General features: G+C 39.3%; 1 protein-coding gene and 1 pseudogene across 2 annotated transcripts in view; one reads left to right on the plus strand and one right to left on the minus strand.

Annotated features, from left to right (window-relative positions):
• Positions 1–23,243, plus strand: part of ZNF385B (zinc finger protein 385B) — a 352,923-nt gene that overhangs the window by 114,910 nt on the left and 214,770 nt on the right. The window lies entirely within an intron of this gene.
• LOC128063011 (phosphatidylinositol 4-kinase beta-like) lies at positions 14,074–15,877 on the minus strand (annotated as a pseudogene).

Here is a 23,243-nt window from a genome sequence, read left to right on the forward strand (position 1 = left end):
TATATTTTGGATGTGAAGTGAAGTTGCTCAGTCGTGTCCGACTCTTTGCGACCCTATGGACTGTAGCCCACCAGGCTCCTCGTCCATGGAATTCTCCAGGCAAGATTACTGGAGTGGGTGGCCATTTCCTTCTCCAGCGGATCTTCCAACCCAGGGATCAAACCCGGGTCTCCCGCACAGCAGGCAGACGCTCTACCGTCTGAGCCACCAGGGAGATAACCCCTTATTGGATATACGATTTGCAAATATGGTCTCCCATTCAGCAGGTTGCTTTTTTCTTTTGATGATGTTTTCCTTTGTTGTATTAGTTTGGTAAATGCCCATTTGTTTAATTTTCCTTTTGTTTCCCTTGCCTTTGGAGCACATCCACAAACACAGAGCTAAGACCAATGTCAATTATAATTCTATATTTAAAGAGATGCTTCCCTAAAACAAGGAAAGAATTTCCCACCCCTCCCTCCTTTCCTTTTTTCCTTTTCTCTTCTGCACTCCCTCTGTCCCTTTCTTTCTTCATTTCTTCCTTCATCATTCCATTTGTCTATATAAGATAATTGGTAATTTAAATAAAATTGCACATCTACTCTTAGAAGAAAAAGAATCTTTATAGTCACGTAGCTTCCTTCATTTTACAAACAATATTCAACTAACAGCAGACACCAAGGCTATTCTTTTCCTAAACTTTGAATTTTTCAATGAGTATAGCAACTAATTAGTCCACATGGACTGGCTTCTTCTCTGCTTGGGATTTCCCAGGTGAGAATACTGGAGTAGGTTGCCCTTCCCTTCTCCAGGAGGGCCCACATTCTTAACCCCTGAGTTCTGTTGCTCAAAATGAAGGTTGGATTTATGCTGGAGGAGTAATCAGAAGTTTTCATTCCTGAGAAAGCTGAATAAATTAAGAATGCTTTTTTCCTCCCCTTTATTCAATTTTTCAAATCAAATATTGCCTTTCTCCAAGAAAAATGTGTGTGATTGAATGGATGCCTTTTCGGTGGTGTGCTTGCAAGAGGTGGTTGTTACATTTTCAGGAATTTGGCAAGCCAGTTATTAAATATAGCATCGCTAAAATTTAAATTATAGAAACATACACCAAATGAATTCTATTTAAGACAAAGTTAGTAAATACTCAAAATTCACTGCTTTATAATTTCTTTAACTACATTTTCCTATGACCTGTGCCCTTGAGGGTTTTTACATCTATGTGTGTATATGAAGGAAGTGCTATATAACGGTATGCTGCTGAGTATTCTTTCCAGTTCTACGTTCAGTAATGCCCATTACATTGGTAGCTTGAAACTAGCAATGGTGGGTCGTTGGCATCATGATTTGGTAAACACTACAAATAAAGCTTTCTTCCCCTGAGATCTAGTTATTTAGCATTTACTACACCATCCCCTTTATTGTTTCTTTAAAAACTTTTTTGCCTTGAGTTGATTCTGAGGAAGACTCTGTATTATATTGAGAGTTTAAATTGTATAGCAAAGATCTCTGGTGTCTAAATTATGTTAGTGTTGCAATGCCTAATAAAGGAACTTTGAAAATGTTCATCAGTTTCTCATTAACATATTTATTATTTCAGAAATTTGAGAATCCATCTTCATTTTAATAACCACTAAAAGAAATACCATCCTTGTGTTTCATGATCTCCACTGAACCAGCGATTTTTGGTTTATCAAATTCAAATTTGTCACTCCAGAGTAAAAACCTATTTTCTCTCTCAATTTGCTGAAGATAGGAGCTACTGTAACATACAGGAAAAAGTCAGGACACTCGGATTCCGCTCCTGTCTCAACCACTAAAAAGGTGACCGGGGCTTAGTGGTCTTGCCTCTCTGCATCTGAAGTCACCTCAGTTCAGCTCAGTTCAGTTGCTCAGTCGTGTCCGACTCTTTGCGACCCCGTGAATCACAGCACGCCAGGCCTCCCTGTCCATCACCAACTGCCGGAGTTCACTACTTGTGTCCATCGAATCAGTGATGCCATCCAGCCATCTCATCCTCTGTCATCCCCTTCTCCTCCTGTCCTCAATCCCTCCCAGCATCAGAGTCTTTTCCAATGAGTCAACTCTTCTCATGAGGTGGCCAAAGTACTGGAGTTTCAGCTTTAGCATCATTCCTTCCAAAGAACACCCAGGGCTGATCTCCTTTAGAATGGACTGGTTGGATCTCCTTGCAGTTCAAGGGACTCTCAAGAGTCTTCTCCAACACCACAGTTCAAAAGCATCAATTCTTCGGCATTCAGCCTTCTTCATAGTCCAACTCTCACATCCATGCATGACCACAGGGAAAACCATAGCCTTGACTAGCCAGGCACTTTAAAAAATACATTTTTAAAATGTCTACCACACAGAACTATCGTGTGAAAATCTTTAGGGGTGAAGCCTAGGTGTTAGTATGCTCTGAGATGCTCTTGAGATGGTTGTAATGTACAACTGATTTAAAAGCTGGTCAGAATATTTACAGAGAGGGCAAACTGCCTGTGATCATGCATTCTGGTTGCAGGGCCAGAGTCACTTTCAAATTCCGTCTCTTCAATGTCCCAGCTGTGTAACCTCAAATAAGTGACTTTCTGTCTCCATGCCTCAATTCCATCTTGTATGAAATTAGAGTAATATTACATTAGTAAATGCAGGTAAACATTTAGAAAAGGATTTGGCACTGAAATGTTTGTTGCTGGTATTGTTCCTACAAAGAACACTTTCTTAGTAGTTCTGTTTGTCATTTCCATGCTTGATAATGTATAGCCATTTATATATTGGGTTGACCAAAAAGCTCATTTGGGTTTTTCCATTACACGCATGCATGTTCAGTTGCTTCAGCTGTGTCCAACTGTTTGCGACCCCATAGGCCCTAGCTGGGCAGGCTCCTCTGTCTGTGGGATTCTCCAGGCAAAAATACTGGAGTGGGTTGCCATTTCCTCCTCCAGGGGATCTTCCTGACCCAGGGATTAAACCCATATCACCTATGTCTCCTGCATTGCAAGTGGATTCTTTACCCACTGGGAAGGTTGCATTCTGAGCCACCTGGGAAGTTACAACCTATGGAAAAACCCGAATGACCTTATTGACCAACCCAGTACTTGAAGGCTGTATGTTCTTTCTCCTATACTTTTTGTCTTTTCTATTCTTCTCTAGCTTTTAATCGTATCGATATTTCCCCTTCTAACTGTCCAAAATTTTTCATTTTTCCTGAAATTGGCAAATCCCAGACCAAGTAAAGTGCTTTAGATGGCTCAAAGCCATAGCTGAACAATAGCTGCTCTGTCATTTTAATAAATCTTTTGAATTAAAGCGTTTGCGTTGGCTGAAAATCATGTTTTCTTTACATTATAAAGAATAAAGCTTTGAGGTGGTAACAATAATTTTTATAGACCCCATTCCCAGCAAGAACAGAACAAATACAGAAGAGAAGTCTTGTATTTGCTATAGGACCTGTGTGATAAAGATGAACAAGCAGTGAAAAATGCTTTGATCAAATCTTTAAAAGTAAAACACAGGACAAAATATGTTTTCTCATCCATTCAGTTTAAGGAGAATAAATGACTGATTAGATGGAGAATAAAGGAAAAAGTCCTCCTGAATATGCTACTTTAGGAGCAAAATGCACTAGGAAAAACAGCCAGAAAGCAACATTTTCATACAGAAGAGAATCAGGACCATGGCAAACCAGACTCCTCTTACTGTGGTTTCCTTGGGTGCTTTTTTCCAATGTCTTTGATAGAGAACAGGGAAGAGGTGAGGTAAGTAGATATTATGAGCATCATCAAAAACTATTTGGAAGTTGAAAATTGGAAAAGATCAGTTCAGTACTATGTTAACCCTCATATGATTTTATATTTAGAAAGTCATAGAAATTGCTAAATACCACCATGCCATTAAAAATTAATGACATAGGAACCACTACCCCAAATTGACTTACGGTTAGGATGATCCTTCAGAGATGCAAGTGGAATTGAGTCTGTCACCTGTGACTGACTTTTGCTCTTTTCTGTTGTGGTAAAAACTAAGTGCAGATCCACGAAAGGCTATTTCTCTTGGTCAGGATTTATTTGGTTGCAAGCGAGACTCAGGCTAACTTAGGAAAGAGGAAATTTGTTGTGAGGGTACAGCAGCCAGTCTCAGGAAACACAAAGCCAATCATTGGAACAAGCTGGAGCTCATGAAAACGGGTGTCAATTGGAAAAGATAGGGAACCATCTTTTCTCTCAGAGGCAATCTTTACGTCCCAGTGGCTTCTGCCTTTTCAGCCCTTTGTGCTGTCTTTTTTTTTCTCTTTAGTGATCTGTCCTTCATCACAAACTTAGGCTTGAGTATGACCCCAGCAAACCTGGTCTCCCACACTGATGTCGTTAGTTTCTCATCTTCCCAACTCCTGAACGATGGATTGTCATGTTTTGAACCAGACCTCCAAGAATGTCTTTGATGATTAGCTGCCCCTAAATCAGTTATCTGGTCCTGGTTTGTCAGCTGTGTCTGGAATAGGATACAGTCATGTGACACTAAGAGGGTTCATATTAGGCAGAAGAGGCTGGACTCTGGCAAGCATGCTTTGGAAACATGGAAACATGTTTTGTATTCAGCCTTAATTACGAAATGGGTTATCTAAGGCTTTTCCTGCTAAAGGTTGCAGTACATGTGCAGCACATAATTTCCGCAGAATCCTAGTGGATAAAATGAGAAGTTAGAATTCTTCCTGTTTTACCCTGTAGTTGTAGACTAATATAAGCTTGTTCGATATTATATAGGTATTTTTCTAAATCATTCACTTGAATCATACTATGATAAATGCTGAATGTTAATAGAAATGCCTAAAATTAAATTGAAAAAGAACTAGCGTGTCATCTCTGAATCTCAGAATTTTTCTCTTTCTGGAGGACCCAAGGAAAAAAATTGAAATACTGCCAGTTATACAATTATATCGCAAATGTGTTACATTTATACAATAAAAAACATAAAACAAATCTTATTATGCAAGTTGCCCACTGAAAGACACATAAAGATCTGCTGGTTTTCTTTGTAATATGAACAAAGTTTTAATATGGATAAATCTTTAAGAAAGATTATAGATGATAGATGAATTTAGGTGGGGGTAAAAACAGGCATTTTTATCAGACATGAGAATCTCTTTGCAAATTGTACAGATTAGCCTGTTTGATGAGAGAAATATGTGATCAAATGAAAAAGAGCTTTGAGATCAGGATCAGGAACATTAGTCTAACGTAAGTTCTCTGAGAGCAGGGCTCCTATAGTGTGCACTCAGAACAGTGCTTTGGGCAGAAGGGAACTCAACAAAGGTTTGGAGGATTAATACATATTCTTATGATTTTTCTCTCCACAAGCTATCTGACCTGTATTCAAAATTTCAAAACATTTGTTAAATCTTTCCTTAAAACTTCATTTTATTTTTTCTCCTAAAACTGCTTTTATATTTTTTTTACTTTTTAAAGTTGAAGTATAGTTGATTTACAATGTTGTGTTGATTTCTATTGTATAGCAAAGTGACTCGGTTATACACATACATACATTCTTTTTTATATTCTTTTCCATTATGGTTTATCCCAGGACAATGAATATAATTCCCTGTGCTATGCAGTAGGACCTTATTGTCCATCCATTCTATAGGTAATAGTTTGCGTCTGCTGCTGCTGCTGCTGCTGCTGCTAAGTCGCTTCAGTCGTGTCCGACTCTGTGCGACCCCATAGACAGCAGCCCACCAGGCTCTGCCGTCCCTGGGATTTTCCAGGCAAGAACACTGGAGTGGGTTGCCATTTCTAACCCCAAATTCCCAGTCCGTTCCCTCTCTCATCCTCCTTCCCCTTTGACAACCAGGGGAAGCCTCTTTTCTGTGTCTTTGAGTCTGTTTTTGCCTCACAGATAGATTCATTTGTGTCATTTTTCAGATTCCACATGTAAGAGATATGATGTAATATTTGTCTTTCTCTTTTTGACTTAACTCATTAAGTGTGATAATATCTAGTTTCATCCATGTTGCTGCAAATGGCCGTATCTCTTTCTCTTTCACTGCTGAGTAGTATTCCAGTGTATTTATGCACCACATCTTCTTATCAGTTCATCTGTTGATGGATGTTTAGGTTGTCTCCATGTCTTGGCTATTGTGACCTAGTGCTGCTTTGAACGCAGAGGTGCATGTAGGTTTTTGAATTATAGTTTTGCCTGGATATATGCTCAGGAATGAGATTACTGGATCATACGGTAGTTGATCTGAGGAACCTCCATACTGTTTTATATTTTAAAGCAAGTGACTCAGCCCCTGGACAAAGCAGAATCCTTTATCTTTTTCTCATTAAAATGGTTTAGAGTTTATATATGTAAATTACATTGGAAGAGTGTATTTCTACAGCTAATAACAGATCAGATGTGGGGAAGCCATACTCATTTGTCTCTAAAACTATATTTTGGCCATTTTGATTTCAGTGAATTCACATTTTACAGAATGTTCTAAATGGTTTTCAATTTTGTTTCCAAGGGCTTCTCTGGAGGCTCAGACGGTAGGAGACCTGGGTTCAGTCCCTGAGTTGGGAAGATCCCTTGGAGAAGGAAATGGCAACCTACTCCAGTACTCTTGCCTGGAAAATTCCATAGACTGAGGAGCCTGGTAGGCTAAGGTCTATGGGGTTGCAAAGAGTCGGACATGACTGAGTGACCTCACTTTCTTTCACTGAGTGACTTCACTTTCTTCCAAACACTATAAGCAACTCTTGAAAGAGAGCAAAGCACATTGGTGATATTTATTTATTTATATCCTATGTTCACAGAGAACAGACCTTAAAATCCCTTTGGGTTTCATCTCCTGAAGTTAGATGTACCCAAACATTTTTTGTTTGCTGAACAATCATCTCATTTCAAAATTGTCCAACTTGTCCAAAGTTTTATGGTCTTGTCCATCTCTTTCCAAATATATGCTGTAGGCACACTAGAGAAAGTTCATTGTTCCCAGCTGGTGATCGCTCACATGTGCTCAACAGTCACAGAGCATTTTGTTGCCCTAGGCAAACCCCATGTTACGGAGGAACCTGGTAGGCTGAAGTCCATGGGGTCGCGAAGAGTCGGACAGGACTGAGCGACTTCACTTTCACTTTTCACTTTCATGCATTGGAGAAGGAAATGGCAACCCACTCCAGTGTTCTTGCCTGGAGAATCCCAGGGAAGGCGGAGCCAGGTGGGCTGTCGTCTATGGGGCTGCACAGAGTCAGACACGACTGAAGCAACTTAGCAGCAGCAGCAGCAGGCAAACCCCACCTCTAAGAGGACAAGCTGCCTTTACACAAAAATAAGCTATGTAGGGTGGGCACCTATTAGAGAGGTAGGGAATTTTTTTTAACAAAAAGAAAAAGTTGTGACATTTCTGATTTAACCATGGTTGAAAACCTTGACAGATTTCAGGATACAGCTTAAGAAAATCTCTGTGGTATTATTTGAACATCTGCTGTCTAATGTGAGAGGGGAGCAGGCGCTCTGTCTGGTAGCATCATTGATGATATCATAATTCTTTTGATGTGTCCAGTTGTGCAGAGATCTGATATGTCTGAACCATGTTAATTATTATATGTCACTATTTTGTCATGGAAGTCTTCTGTTGACATTGATAGAGAATAAATAGTGCAATGAGAGCCATGTTATCTAAGGGCATATAAATCATTCCTTTCATATAAGTTAAACACTGGAGTAAAAATAGCAATGCTACTATAGTAGTTAAAAAGATTTAATGCTTTGGAAAAAATCATGTATGTAAGAGATTCTTACACACTATCCATGGGCTGGATTCCTGCCATCACCTCTCTGCAGGCTCTTGACACTCATCTATATGGATGCAGATACTACAGACCAAGAGATTAAATCACTGGGGAGTTCTGGGAATTGATGGCTCAAGCCTCTTATAAATATTGTATTACCATTACCCTCATTCCCTTTTCTCTTATTTATTTCACTCCAATTACTATGCATTTGCACTATAACAGTGATCAAGGTGAGCCTCCTGCACGTGTTTAGTCCTATGCTTGCCCTTACTCCAGTTGAATCGGAGGCTCCTTAAGACCCGAAAGGAACTTGAGAACGTAACTAGTTCTTGACATTAACTTACTATAAATTTTTAAAGAGAGATTATCTAAGTTAGCTAGTTCTGCCTCCCTATTTTTAGAAATGATATAAATTTTCTTTTTTGTAGTGAAATCCCTCCCACTATAATGTTTAAGATGAAGGTTTTTTTTTTTCTTTCAGTTTAGTACAAAAACGTAACAATACAGAAAAAAAAAAAGTAGAATTTTCAGTAAACCTGCAGTAGTTAACATATTTGGGGGTATTTTCTTCTAGATGTGTTCCTGTAGATATGCACATATGCGTTCACATGCATATGCAATATGCCTTTTTATTTACATGTGTGACATCTACTGTACATCCAGTTCTGCGTATTTTCTCCCACTTGTTATATAGTGAACATTTTCCTGTGTCACTGAATATATTTTGTAATAGTTCACACTATCAATACAACCATTCCTCTGCTATTGAGCTTTAAGACTGTTTCTATATGTTTGTGATTATATATAATGTAATGAGCATCTTCATTAATATAGCAGTTTTAATCATTTCTTCTTACTCTCTATTTCTCTTTTCTGGGAACATTCTGGATTCTGATACTCAGAACTCTCATAATTCTGTAAATGTTCACTCTTTTCAAATAAGTGCCAGTCTAGTTAGTAGTAATGATCTTTCATCTACAGAGAGCTGTACTTGTAGAAAATTGCAAAGCTGATTAGGCTACAATTTTTCCTTGGTTAAGCATAATCTCATCAGAAATAATTGTAGTTAATGCCTTTAGGTAGTTTTAAGCAAAAAACTAAATATTACAAATGAATGCTACTGAAGAATTTTACATGTATTTTAGATACTACATATAAAAACTCTTGAATTAATACCTAAGATGAACTTAATATTTAGCATGATAGAAAATTCTGAAGCAATGGTGTAGTTCAAAGTAAATGATTGCTCTCAGATACTTTCATTCTCCCCTAAAAGAAACAAAAAGGAAAAATAAAAGTCTCTTCTGAAGAAAAAAAAGACTCAAAGAGAAACAAAAGGACCATTGCTTTTTAAAACCACATTTACTTTTACTTAATTATGGTTTATATTTTCAATTTCTTAAAAAAGAACTAATTTACATTCTCTGAAAATTGTTAGATAAAAACTTTAGTTTAACCCTGCTGTCTTTATTGACTCATTTTATAGGGAGGGAGCTGGGAAGGACTGGATCAGAAGATTTATAACTTTCGGCAGTGTGCTTATGCTTTCTTAGTATCTTCATCTGTGCAATGGTTGTTAAAAGAATTGAATGCAAAACACCTAAAAAAGTGCTTGACACATAACTAAATTTAGATAATGCTAGTTCGTTTTGTTCCCACTCTTAAATGATAATGACAGATTATTTCAGGAGGTGAGTTTTTAAAATGATTTCTCTCCTTTAAATAAATTCATCAACTAACATATAAAAAATAAAACAGAGCTAATAGGTGAATTATTGCTATTTTTCCATAAAATTATAAACTTACAGGCAATTTGAGAGATGATTACTAATACAACAAGCAGAAATGAAGTTAAAACTATAAAGTTAAGCAATTCTGATATCCCCGGGGTTATCCTAATTTCTTTGTGAATAGTGAGTTGGTCAAAAATAATTAAAACATTGACTTAAATGACTTTAATTTGTATAGCAATTTATGGTCTCAAATATTATCATATTTGGTTGGTTTGATTCTCACGCAGGCAATATCACAGAAGCCCATGGAAGGTGAGTGACTGGCCCAAGGCCAAGCTAAATTAATTAATAATAAAGCTAGAATAAAGATAACATGTTATTTCTATCTCTCAGTCCTATTAACCATCAGGTAAAGTGAGAAGAGAAAAATCTAAACTAAAAGTGATAGATTATCTAAAAGTTAATGGAAGGGAAAATATTAAAAATTGTACTCCTAAATGGGATTTCATATTAAAAAACAAAAACTGAAAATAAATGAGGCATTATACATCTTAAAAACTAGAAAATATCAAAATTAGTCAAAAGATGTTAGGAAGCAGACATTAATAAAGACAGAAGCAAATATTAGTGGAATAGAGTAAAGCAAGTATATATAAAAAAAGACGAAGCAGCTACTTAAAATCTACTTAAATAGACAAGTGCACAGCCAACCTGATTAAAGAAACATTAAACAAGAACAAATATAGAACATCTGAGTTCTAACTTTCAAAAATAGCACCCCAACTACTACTCAACTTCTGAAAAGTTAGCATGTACTTAGCATGCTAAGTACCTAGTAACAAGGACCTAGTAACAGTGCCAATTTGTTTTGCTAGGTCTGGTGAGTAAAGTACTACAAACTAGATGGCTTAAACAACAAAAATGTATCCTGTCACAGTCTTGGAGGCTAGAATTCTGAATTCAAGGTGTCAGAAGAGCGGGTTACCTTCTGAGAGCTCAGAGGAAAGAATCTGTTTCAGGCACCTCTCCTTGGCTAGCAGACAGATGCCTTTTCCCTGTGTCTCTACAAAATCTCCCTCTGTACCGGTCTGCATCCAAATTTCTCAGTTTTTATAAAGACACCTGACATATTGGATAAACGTCCACCCTAGCAACCTCATCTTACCTTGATTACCTCTGGAAAGAATCTGCCTCCAAATAAGATCTCATTTTGAGAAACTGGGCATTAGTATCTTCAAAATATGAATGGAGGACTGGGAAGAGACATAATTCAAACCATCACAAATGTCTTTTATCTTGGATTCATCAGTCATTCACTTTTATAAGGTTTTTTCCTAATAAAACTATGAAAGAGCCACAGCCTTTTAAATGCTTTTAAACGTTATGTAGTTTTAGAGCTAGGATGGACAATAGAAATCTACTCTAACCATACCTTTATTCTTTTATTAAGGAAACAGATGCACTGATATTGGGCAACTTTTAATTCAGTTCAGTTCAGTTGCTCAGTCATGTCCAACTCATTGTGACTCCATGGACTGCAGCATGACAGGCTACCCTGTCCATCACCAACTCCTGGAGCTTGCTCAAACTCATGTCCCTCAAGTCGGTGATGCCATCCAACCATCTCATCTTCTGTTGTCCCCTTCTCCTCCTGTCTTAAATCTTTCCCAGCATCAGGGTCTTTTCCAATGAGTTAGTTCTTTGTATCAGGTGGCCAAAATATTGGACTTTCAGCCTCAGCATCAGTCCTTCCAATGAATATTCAGGACTGATTTCCTTTAGGATGGACTGGTTGGATCTTCTTGCTGTCCAAGGGACTCTCAAGAGTCTTCTCCAACAACACAGTTCAAAAGCAACTTTTCAGTGCTCAGCTTTCTTTATAGTCCAATTCTCACATCCATACATGACTACTGGAAAAACCATAGCTTTGACTAGATGGACCTTTGTCAGCAAAGTAATGTCTCTGCTTTTTGAATATGCTGTCTAGGTTTGTCCTAGCTTTTCTTCCAAGGAGCAAGCGTCTTCTAATTTCATGGCTATCGTCACCGTCTGAAGTGATTTTGGAGCCCCCCAAAATAAAGTCTCTCACCATTTCCATTGTTTTCCCATCTATTTCCCATGAAGTGATGGGACCAGATACCATGACCTTAGTTTTCTGAATGTTGAGTTTTAAGCCAACTTTTTCACTCTCCTCTTTCACCATCAAGAGGCTCTTTAGTTCCTCTTTACTTTCTGCTATAAAGGTGGTGTCATCTGAATATCGGAGGTTGTTGATATTTCTCCCGGCAATCTTAATGCCAGCTTGTGCTTCATCCAGCCTGGCATTTCGCATGATATACTCTGCATATAAGTTAAATAAGCAGGGTGACAACATACAGCCTTGATGTATCCTTTCCCAATTTGGAACCAGTCTGTTCTTCCATGTCCGGCTCTAACTGTTGCTTCTTGACCTGCATACAAATTTCTCAGGAGGCAGGTAAGGTGGTCTGGTATTCCCATCTCTTTAAGAATTTTCCACAGTTTTCTGTGATCCACATGAAGGCTTTGGCCTAATCAATAAGTCAGAAATAGACATTTTTCTGAACTCTCTTGCTTTTTCAATGATCCAACCGATGTTAAATTGATCTCTGGCTCCTCTGTCTTTTCTTAATCCAGCTTAAACATCTGGAGGTTCTCTGTTCATGTACTGTTGAAGCCTGACTTGGAGAATTTTGAGCTTTACTTTGCTAGCATGTGAGATGAGTGCAATTGTGCAGTAGTTTGAACATTCTTTGGCATTGCCTTTTTTTTGAGATTGAAATGAAAACTGACCTTTTCCAGTCCTGAGACCATTGCTGAGTTTTCCAAATTTGATGGCGTATTGAGTGCAGCACTTTCACAGCATCATCTTTTAGAATTTGATATAGCTCAACTGGGATTCCATCACCTCCATTACTTTTACAATTGGTCACTTTACAGTGACTAGTTTTACAACTAGTGACCAGCTTTACAACTGGCAACTTAACAGCTGGTCAGTTTCATCCTGGTTATTTTATCATATCTTTCAAATCCTTCACACCACTGGAGGCTTATAGAGACCCCACTCAGTCCTGGGCTAGAGGTTGGAGTCTTATTGGAGATGTGGTGCTGCTGTGTATTTATCCTTCTTAGTATCATGCCCTCCTATCAAGCATTACTTGCTTTGCGTCTGGTCAGATGAGCACGCACCTTTGCTTCTGGCTTTTTCTCTTCTGCCTTCACAAAGGGCCATTGAGATATGTATGCAATTTGGTGTTTCAGTTTTTAAAAGTTCCTGTGGGGATAAACTATCACAGAGGCATCCATACGTAGCTTTACTCATTTAGGCAGTAACCCAAGGTTTATTGTAATTGATTTAGAATCAGAGGTAGCTTGCTGGCTTTACAGAAATACATTATTACCACAAACATTTAAGAGTCCTCCAGTATTGCTATTCTTATTAAATTGCCATTTACTTAGATGTGAAATGGTCAGTCTTTAGACCAAAGATACTTGAGTCAGTGGATTTCTGGTAGTCCCAGATATATGTGTTTTTAGCAGACATCCTGGGTGGTTCTTTAGGTTTTTCCACACCACATTTTTAATAACAACAACAAAAACCTGCTTTAAATCAACTTATTATTCATTAATTTGTAAATAGCTTCTCCCAAGAGTGATTGCTTTATTTCCAGATAATATCACATTTTATCAAACCTCAGATTTTCCTAATTTTTTTTGACAGTACCTCTTGGCATGTGGAATTTCCCCAACCGCAAATGGAACCTGTGTCTCCTGCAGTGGGAGCATGGAGTCTTACCTACCGGACCACCATGGAAGTCTAGATTGTCCATTCACATCATTGCTTTACATATCACTAGGAAAGGAAAAAAAAATTTATAACTAAGGGCTTTATTTCAAACAAAAATAAAAAATTGAGAGCTATCTCTCTGGGTGTGGGGAAGGGATCAGGGCAAGGAATTCCCGAGGCTAGGTCAGTACCCTCAGACTGGAGGGACCATGATCATTCCCTTCCTCACTTCCGGGATGGGGGACCTCAGCAAGTGCAGGACCCTATGCCAGAGCCCACCTACCCAGGGGAACTCGGGCTAGGGCTCAGTCCCAGGGAGGGGACAGTCAGGCAGCAGCACGGCCAAAGGCCAGCCACAGGATCAAGTCCTAAGTACCAAGAACCTACTGTCTTCTTCCTGGGACCCAGAATACATGCAGAGATGGCCTGTGGAAAGATCCTCTCGGACCCTGGTGGGGAGAAGCGAGGCCCCAGCATCCCTCGCATTTATCACTTCTGTCCCCTTGAGGGCAATGAGTCCTGGAGTCCATCAGGTGGTAATACTGACACAGCTGGGGTGGCGGCAAGGAAGCCTCAGTCAGTCTGGACCCTGCAGCTGGCTCTCCCCACCCGCCCTGGCAAGCTCTACGGTTACCACATGAGCCTTTGTATGTCTTGCCTTTCGTTTCCCTTGGTGGATGGCCGTGTGGGTGGGCATTCCTGGCTTAGAGTTTCTCCAAGGGCCTTCCCAGGGAGGGTCCCCTGAGCCCCCCCATCGCGCTGGGGCCTGAGGAGGAGGGTGTCACATGATGCCGTTGGTGAGGCACTGGAAGCCGTCATAGAGTTTGGCGGTGATGGACCGCATGCCACCGTCCAGCATCTGCTCCACCAGCAGCTGCAGCTGCTCCTCGGTCATGCTCACGTGGAAACTCTCCTTGAGGCTGGATGGTCCTGGAGCCATGGAAGCAAGGAAGCTGAGAGCCTTGCTGCATGGTCTCTGAGATCTGCACCACCTTAGCCCTGTGTTTCCGAGCCGCGATCAGCCCCTGCAGCATCAACATCCTGTAACAGTTGAACACGTCACCATCCAGGCCGCCCGTCACATCCACAAGCTCTGTGGTCAGCTTAAAGGCCGATGTCTCAAAGCCCAGGTTTCAGAGTGAGCTGGATAGGATGAAGCCAAAGTCGCCGTGGATGATGTGGCCTTCTGCGTCCAACAGGATGTTCCCATGGTGTCTGTCCTTGACCTGCAACAGGTAGCAGACCGCGCAGTAGCCAGTTCAGCTCTGCACACAGTTGGGCTGGGATCTGAGGAATGCCTCTGTGGTGTAGCTGCCACGCTCCTGTAGGAAGAAATCGAGCAGGGAGAGCTGTGACTGCTTCTTCAGCTGGTGTATGGGTACAGCGTTGACCACTGGTTCAGTCAAGCTGCTGTCGGCCGAAATCACGAGAATCTTACATGGCTTGATCCACAGGGGTACTCGCTCCTGTTCCCAAATGGACTGCAGTTGCTTCTAACACCTGGAAGGCCAACAGCTCCTGCCGAAGGTCGTCCCCACACTTGACAATGACTGACGGGAGCCTCCAGTTGGGGAGATGGCCATACGGGGATCCCTCTCCAATGCACCACACTTACTCCTGCCAGGGCTCTTTGAGAGCAACTGCAGAAGAGTCTTCTGGGTCTCATTTGAAGGCTGTGGGGGTGTGAGCCAGCTGCTCCAAAAGGCGCTGTTGGATGTCACCTGCTGCAATGAACACAGACTCCCTGCTTTTCTGGCTGGAGATGCTGTCCACAGAGAGCTGGGAGATGTTGTCACAGCTATTGCTGTGCACTTCAGGGAGCTCCACCTGCAGCTCACCTATGTCATCCACCAGCCAGGCCTCATCATCGTTGTCATAGTTGGGCACAGTGCTGAAGCCGCCTGCCCGCTGCTTGTGGGTGATGCTGCATTCAGGCAGGTTCTCTACGGACTGGGTGCTCCCAATTCGGTTCTCGGGGAACCGGGCGGGGACCCTAGTGGTGTCAAAGTTTTCACATTCAAGGACCTCTGCATAGATCAGGTAGGGAGCCTTGTCCTTAGAGTTGAGGACGACAGCCTGGGTGTGGGGCACGCGGACCATGTGGTGGTCAAAGCCGGCAGGGGGCAGCCAGACTCGGGCAGGGAGTTAGTGGTTGAGCAGGGAGAGCTCTGAGATCCGCCGCTGTGTCTTCTGCTCCTTGGTGGGGAGCTGGCCAGCTGCTTGCCAATCGCCATTAGCGACTTGATGAATTCTCGCTCAGGAGCCAGTCTGATGGGGGAACTGAATGAATTATCAATACTCTCGGTGCTGGAGGAGAGCGCCTCATCCTCATTCTCCACTTTAGGGTGGCTGGCTGTTCGTTTCAGGTTGCTGCTGAGACTTATGCTGGTGGTGGCATCTGACTTAGAGTGCTGGTGGGTCCTTTTAGAGGGAGACAGCCCCGTATCAGAGACTGGGCTGAAGGAGGGCAGCTCCCTCTTTTGGTGAGCATGCTTCAGCTCATCTGAGAGGATCAGCTTCCGTAGCTTGGTCCCACAGGAGTGTGGCTGAGTGGAAATGTGCATGTCTGAAGAGTAGGCCCCCAGCAACAGCAACTGTCAATAAACTATGATGCAGAGCTTTAAAGAGATTCCCTAGGGACCTGTGAATTATTCACACCAGCAAATCACATTTAAATTTCTGTTCAGAGGGATCTGGTGATTCTGTCTAGCTTCAGCTGCATTTCTGGGCCTGTGATAGGCAAAACTTTACATGTACCATAGTTTCTTCTGCTAGTGATTACTATTCTTATATCCTCTAATGGAATGGAATGCTACTTTCCAAGAAAATCTTAAGTTGCTGTCATTTCTCCAGTAATTAACATCTGATTCACCAACAACAAGTACACACACCACACCTGTTTGTATTCATCTTTGTATGCAATGACTTATTTTTAAAATCATAGTGTGCTTTTTAAAGCATTGGTTTAAAAAATTATTTTTAAATGGCAAACAACATTTGATATCATTCAAAAATGATATCACTCAACTGAAGAGACAATATGAACAGCTGTGACCAAGTCCATGCAGACATTGACATGCATGTTGTGGGCGCTGCCCTCTGCATAGCTTCTGTAAGTGGTGATTAATTATAGGCACATCCTGATTCAGAGCTGTGAAAATGTGCGGGTGAAGAAGCCTTTAGAATCTAGGTAATATAGTAATAAACAATTTACACTGGAAATGTCTTCATGCTAGATTATAGGATAGCATAATGAGTTAAAGCAGTGGTTCTCAAAGTGGTCCCAGGACCAGAAGCTTCAGCATCGCCTGAGAATTTGCTATAATATAAATTCTCAGGCCCCACCCTAGACAGACTAAATCAGAAACTCTAGGGCTTGGGCCCAGCAATCTGTTTTAACAAGCCCTTCAGGAGATTCTGATGCCGCTCAAGCGTGACAGCCACTAGGTAAAAGTGAATGGGGTGTCAAGGGCAGGGAGAGAGGCTTCCTTCCACATTTATAGAAAAATGTTTATTAGTATAAACATACACACATGCATACACCTGTCCCTCTTGAAACTTGGTTTATCCCATGAGAATTTATATGCATAATCCTTCAGGTCACTACATCCAAATATATATATTTGATATATGCAAGGCCTACATTTTACAATCACCGAAGAACCCCAGATGTTGGTCTGTTGTGTCATCATCATCCTTGACCACCTCTCCTTTTGTTCTCTTTGTTCCTAGATTTGTTTCCCATTTACCTCTTTCTCAGATTCTCCTTTTTCTTAAACTTTTCAGCCTATTTTTAATAAAAATAAAAGTAGCTGATCATGTAAAAGTTGAATCCCAAAATTATCTTTAATAGGGAAATAAAGAAACATGAATGAATACCAGGAAAACTTTACTGCTCAAGGATCTGGATCCCAGGGAGGTATACATACTTTAATTTCTGTCCACTGTCATTATAATATGTAAAAAGAAATATTTGCTGCACATAATTTAAAAACAATTGCTAAAATATGTAATATTTGGATTTATCATTTTATTTTCTACTTCAAAATACATAGGCTCAGAAATCACATTCAACTTACCGGCTTTAGTGTTAGTTGGCATGCTATGTATTCTTCCTTTGAGGTCAGATAGATTTTTCTCCTTTTAAATTGTTAATTCACAGCCAGTAGAAACATACAAAGAAATGAGATATTCCTTTGTTAAATATGCACTGCAATATCCTTATTGCTTTCAAAACTGTAAGGTTTGTTCTCTCAAGAGAAACCTATTTCAGAAATAATTATCTTTGTATTGGAATCAAACAAACAATCCTTTGTGAAACTGAAATCTCATTGGAGGCTCAAGCTCATAACACCAAATAATAAAAATATCTGCATTCTCTGATTCTTGATGAGTGATATAATTTTAGTATACAGTCTTCCCTAAAAACATGTATATTATGCAGAGCTTATTTTGCAGGATTTCTTTTTAGTTTAGAGTTAAATGTATTTTAAATTTTTTAAAAAGCATTGGGGGAAAATTAGGTAGTTAGATTTTTTAAATATGATTTTATAAGCTTGTTTGCATGAGTTTCACTTGTTTTATTTGTTAATTTAGTAGAAAATGCTACTCAGAATTTTAAAGAAACAGCATGATCAATTCAAAATTTATATCTCCAACTCCAGTGAAATAACCTACTTTTCCATAATTTTTTTTGGCTCTGTGGGCTGAGGAGGCAGCATCTACTGACAGTCTCTGTATTGTTTGTTAGTTTCAACCAAGGTCCACAGCGAGTGAGTGGAGTCAGTCCAGTACTCCAGGAGGCTTAGGATACAAGGAAGAGTTTGTGAGGGCTCCCACTCTCACTGTAATAAAACCTGTGGCAGATTAACATCCTTCTCAGCTCTTGATACCTTTATTATACAAAGTTTTCAGGCTGGCTGAATTGACTACTGCTAAGAAACATGCTTCTAGGTAAGTAACAAGACTTACAAATGGTGTTTTTGTTTGAAAGTGATAGGAAATATATATGGAGGTATACTTGGTTTTAGCTGTAATTTTCCAGATTTGTACAGGTTTCATATAATGCTGAGCAATGCCATGATTAGTATTATCTGTCATCCTAGGGTTTGGGATGATGAGGTTTGGCAATTTAGAATACTGTTGTAAATGTGTGTCTAAGTTAAGGAAGCAGCGTGACTCACGTAACTGTATGTTTTTCCTTCTATTAAGATAAGCACAACATTTGGGGGTTTAATCAGTAGTTGTTATAGACAACAGAGTCTTCATGAACTAAGTGCTAACATGACTTCTGGTTTAAAAATATACTGGACTTCCATATGTTGTTAAAATGCTATGATGAGTCTTCTAGAAAGGGATGATTCTACATGATTATTTTATTAATGTTTAAAATATGGAAAATGCCTAGATTCTCTGCTATAGAATTAGTTTTAAGTAATAGAACATTGAAAAGATAAAGTTAGTTTGCTGTATCTCTTTAGTAGTGTTCATAATTATATCTTATATAATATATTTTAAAATATAGCATTTGCATGCATTAGTTTAAGAGAAATCTAGTAAAATCTTTCAAAGATCTGATATAGGAAGCTTTCTCAGAGGAGCATAATTAAGTTAGTAAGAATTTCTAACCTCTAAATTAGTAAGAATTTCATTGGTGGCTACATAAACATTTAAAAAATGTTTTATTGATAAAATACTTTATTGTCAAGTTAATATTGTGAAATACTGGCCGAATTTTGTGGCTTGGATTATTTCTTTGGAAAACAAACATTTTCCTAATAGAATATGTCAGTAAGTGTACAATGAGTAGAGGAATTTTCCAGTTAATAAAGGCTAAACAAACATCTGAAATCTCCAGGAAATTAAGCAAAAACATCTTTTATTGCAGTGGTTATACTTTGACCAGTTGCACACATTACTTCACATGTGAGAACAATTTCAGCCTTTGTTTTGGAGCTACTCATATTATCACTATATAGGGATGTTTGATTATCCATTTGGTACATAGTAAGCATAATCATGTTAGTAGTTTAAAAGATAAATTATATTTCTCCTTTGTTGTCCATGTGTTTAAATAATTTAATTAGATCAGTCTGCATGGAGAAGCTTATAATTGATGATGTATATTTAGGTCAGTTTTTGCTATAATTGCAAGCCTATTTATTATTCTACTTGGTAACAGTGTACTGTTATAAAAAATTACTGGTCTAGGAATTAGGAGACCTGAGTTTGAGTTCTGGTTCATTAACATGGCTCCTAATCACTGTGCATCCTCCTCCATAAAATAATTTCTTAGAGCCTGACTGTTTTTTTGCAATTCCACTTTTGCCTTCCTAGTTTTCATTATCCTGTCTTTTCAGAGACTCTAATACAAAATGTAAAGTATGCTGAAAAATTTAAACAAGGACCATCCTTTCACATGGCCAGTTCTTTCGAATCATAAGGTCCCATGCCATGAATAGGGAATGGGTGATACAGACAATTTAGGACAATAGTCCCAGCCTCTGGGAAGTGTACCTGTGCTTCTGTGAAATAGCTGCCATTTTGTTTGTCATTTGCAAGGGTAAACACATACACAAATATATATTTTATGACCCTCAAAGTCAGAAAATTCTAACCAATACCTATCTTAAAGACTTTTATGTTTTTGAAAAATGATACGTCATTTGAAATCATCTGCATGAGTAGCTTCTCACATGCAAAATCTCAAAACATATTATACAGCATATTTATTACCTCTTCACGTGCCCAAGACTCCTCCTTTTGATTGGAATTAAGTTTGCAGACATGAATCTTTCTGTCATTTCACTGAGATAATTTCACTGTGGCTAAAGTAGCAAAGCATGAGCTTCAGATGGCAGAAGTTTGACTTCTTCCCTCACTTGGTAAGTAGTTCAAGGAAAATCACCCATCCTTTCTGAACTCATTTCCTCTGTAAATGACAATACAAATGTTTATCTCATAGGATTGCTGGAAGAATTAAATCGGTAGTATTTATAAAAGATCGAGTATAACATTTAAGCATTTAATTTGGCAACCAGTAAATGGTAGATAATAATTATTATTGTCTTATTAGATTATCAACCATTGATTTCTATTTAGATTCACCATACTGTCTAGGGTTGCTGACTATATAGGTTTTATATAGTTATTTACTGCAGTGTTCCAACAAGACGAGTGAATTATTTTCCTGTGTGAATGTAGAGTCAACCAGAACTCACTCTAAATTATAGTTGTGAGCTATAATTACTTCAATGGTTAAGACCATTTTGGCCTCTGGGAGTGAAAAGTTATATTTGACAGTGCATGTGAAAGAAGTATTTGTGAATTCATCTCTGTCTTCTATTCATACCTGGGTTAAAATGAGCCATGGTGTCGAGTGGTTTCTTTGGAACGTTACACAAACTTTCTTGTTCCTGGACACGTAGCAGTTGGGAATATGCAAACAGGCCTGAATGGGACCAAAGAGAAGATTCTTGTCAGGCAGGAAACCTAATGTTTACACATTAATCAATAAGGTGACGGTCACTAAGGTGGCTATGACTAAGATTTCTTATTCATCATGAATGGAAGCTCGCATCTCTGCTTAAGGTCCTTACTTCATGTTAACATGTCCAACAGGACTACACTGAAGCTCAGTGGTGACACAGGCACTCTGGCACCAGAGGCTCTCTATCTCCCCTCCTCTCCCCAACTTCCCACCCCCACCCCCCTGCTCCAGTAGGGAGGACCCTTACATTCACCTTTCCCCTATCAGACTGGCTTTCTGCTTTTCTTTTCTTTTTTTTTAATTTTTTTTAGTTGGAGGCTAATTACTTTACAGTATGGTGGAGGTTTCCCCCATGCATCGACATGAATCAGCCATGGGTGTACAGGTGTTCCCCCATCCTGAACCCCCCACCCACAACCCTCCCTACCCCGTCCCTCTGGGTTGTCCCAGAGCCATCAGCTTTGAGTGCCCTGCTTCATGCATCAAACCTGACTGGTCATCCATTTTGCATATGGTAATATACACGTTTCAGTGCTATTCTCTCATATCGTCACACCCTTGCCTTTTCCCACATAGTCAAAGAGTCTATTCTTTACATCTGTGTCTCTTGTGCTGTCTTGCGTATACAGTCGTCATTACCATCTTTCTAAATTCCATATATATGTGTTAGTATACTGCATTGGTGTTTCTCTTTCTGACTTACTTCACTCTGTATAATAGGCTTCAGTTTCATCCACCTCGTTGGAACTGACTCAAATGTGTTCTTTTTTATAGCTAAGTAATATTTCATTGTGTATATTTACCACAACTTCTTTATCCATTTGTCTGCCGGTGGACATCTAGGTTGCCTCCATGTTCTAGCTATTGTAAACAGTGCTGCAATGAACATTGAGGTACATGTGTCTCTTTCAATTCTGGTTTTCTCAGTGTGTATGCCCAGCAGTGGAATTTACTGAGTTGTATGGCAGTTCTATTTCCAGTTTTTTAAGGAATCTCCACACTGTTCTCCATAGTGGCTCTATTAGTTTGCATTCCCACCAACAGTGTAGGAGGGTTCCCTTTTCTCCACACCCTCTCCAGCATTTATTGTTTGTAGACTTTGAAGGTAGCCATTCTGACCTGCCTGAGATGGTACCTCATTGTAATTTTGATTTGCATTTCTTTGTTAATGAGTGACGATGAGCATCTTTTCATGTTTGTTGGCCATCTGTATGTGTTCTTTGGAGAAATGTCTGTTTAGTTCTTTGGCCCATTCTTTGATTGGGTCATTTATTTTTCTTGTATTAAGCTGCTGCTTGTGTATTTTGGAGATTAATTCTTTGTCAGTTGTTTCATTTGCTATTATTTTCTCCCATTCTGAAGGCTGCCTTTACACCTTGCTTTACACCTTCCTTCATTGTGCAAAAGGTTTTAAGTTTAATTAGGTCCCATTTGTTTATTTTTGTGTTCAGTTCAACATTACTCTGGGAGGTGAGTCATAGAGGATCTTGCTGTTATTTATGTCAGAGAGTGTTCTGCCTATGTTTTCCTCTAAATTTTATAGTTTCTGGTCTTACATTTAGACCTTTAATCCATTTTGAGTTTGTTTTTGTGTATGGTGTTAGAAAGTTTTCTAGTTTCATTCTTTTCCAGGTGGTTGACCAGCAACACTTGTTTAAGGGATTGTCTTTTCTCCATTGTATATTTTGGCTTTCTGTTCCTCTATTCACATTAAGGTACAAATGGCTCAACATAGTCTATGAGTTTGCATTTTAACTCACTGAAAAACTTCAAGCTAAAAATTTAAAACCCTAATCCCATCCAATGCTAAGTAATAGCTAGTGGGTTGAAAGATTTGGGATAAACAGATATAACCTCTAGATTAAGCATTCTCATTGCTCGCCAAGGGGCAAAAATTCATTCTCAGAAGCAAAAAAGTTAAAAAAAAAAATTGTGCTATATTTATGAAGTATTAATATAGTACATAAACAGACATGCAGTATATCTGTGGCATTAAAATTTCATGAAGCACCCCATTAAAGACAACATTGTAAAGAAAACTCATTAAATAGGGGAAAAATGAAAAAAAAAAAAGTCTTGAGAAACAGTGCTCTAGGTGAAGATCTCAAAGGACTCCATAAGCCTGTAGAGTGTGAATTTTACTGTGTTGTTTTTTTTTTCTTTCTTTCTTTTTTTTTTTTAGTATAATGTAACTTACGTCTGGCTTAGTTCAGTTTAGTTGCTCAGTCGTATTCCACTCTTTGCAACCCCATGGACTACCGCACTCCAGGCCTCCCTGTCCATCACCAACTCCCAGAGCTTGCTCAAACTCATGCCATGGCATCAGTGATGCCATCCAATCATCTCATCCTCTGTCGTCCATTTCTCTTCCCGCCTTCAATCTTTTCCAGCATCAGAGTATTTTCTAATGACTCAGCTGTTTGTGTAAAGTGGTCATAGTATTGGAGCTTCAGCTTCAGCAT

Source organism: Budorcas taxicolor, chromosome 2, assembly GCF_023091745.1.
Source record: "Budorcas taxicolor isolate Tak-1 chromosome 2, Takin1.1, whole genome shotgun sequence".
NCBI lineage: Eukaryota > Metazoa > Chordata > Mammalia > Artiodactyla > Bovidae > Budorcas > Budorcas taxicolor.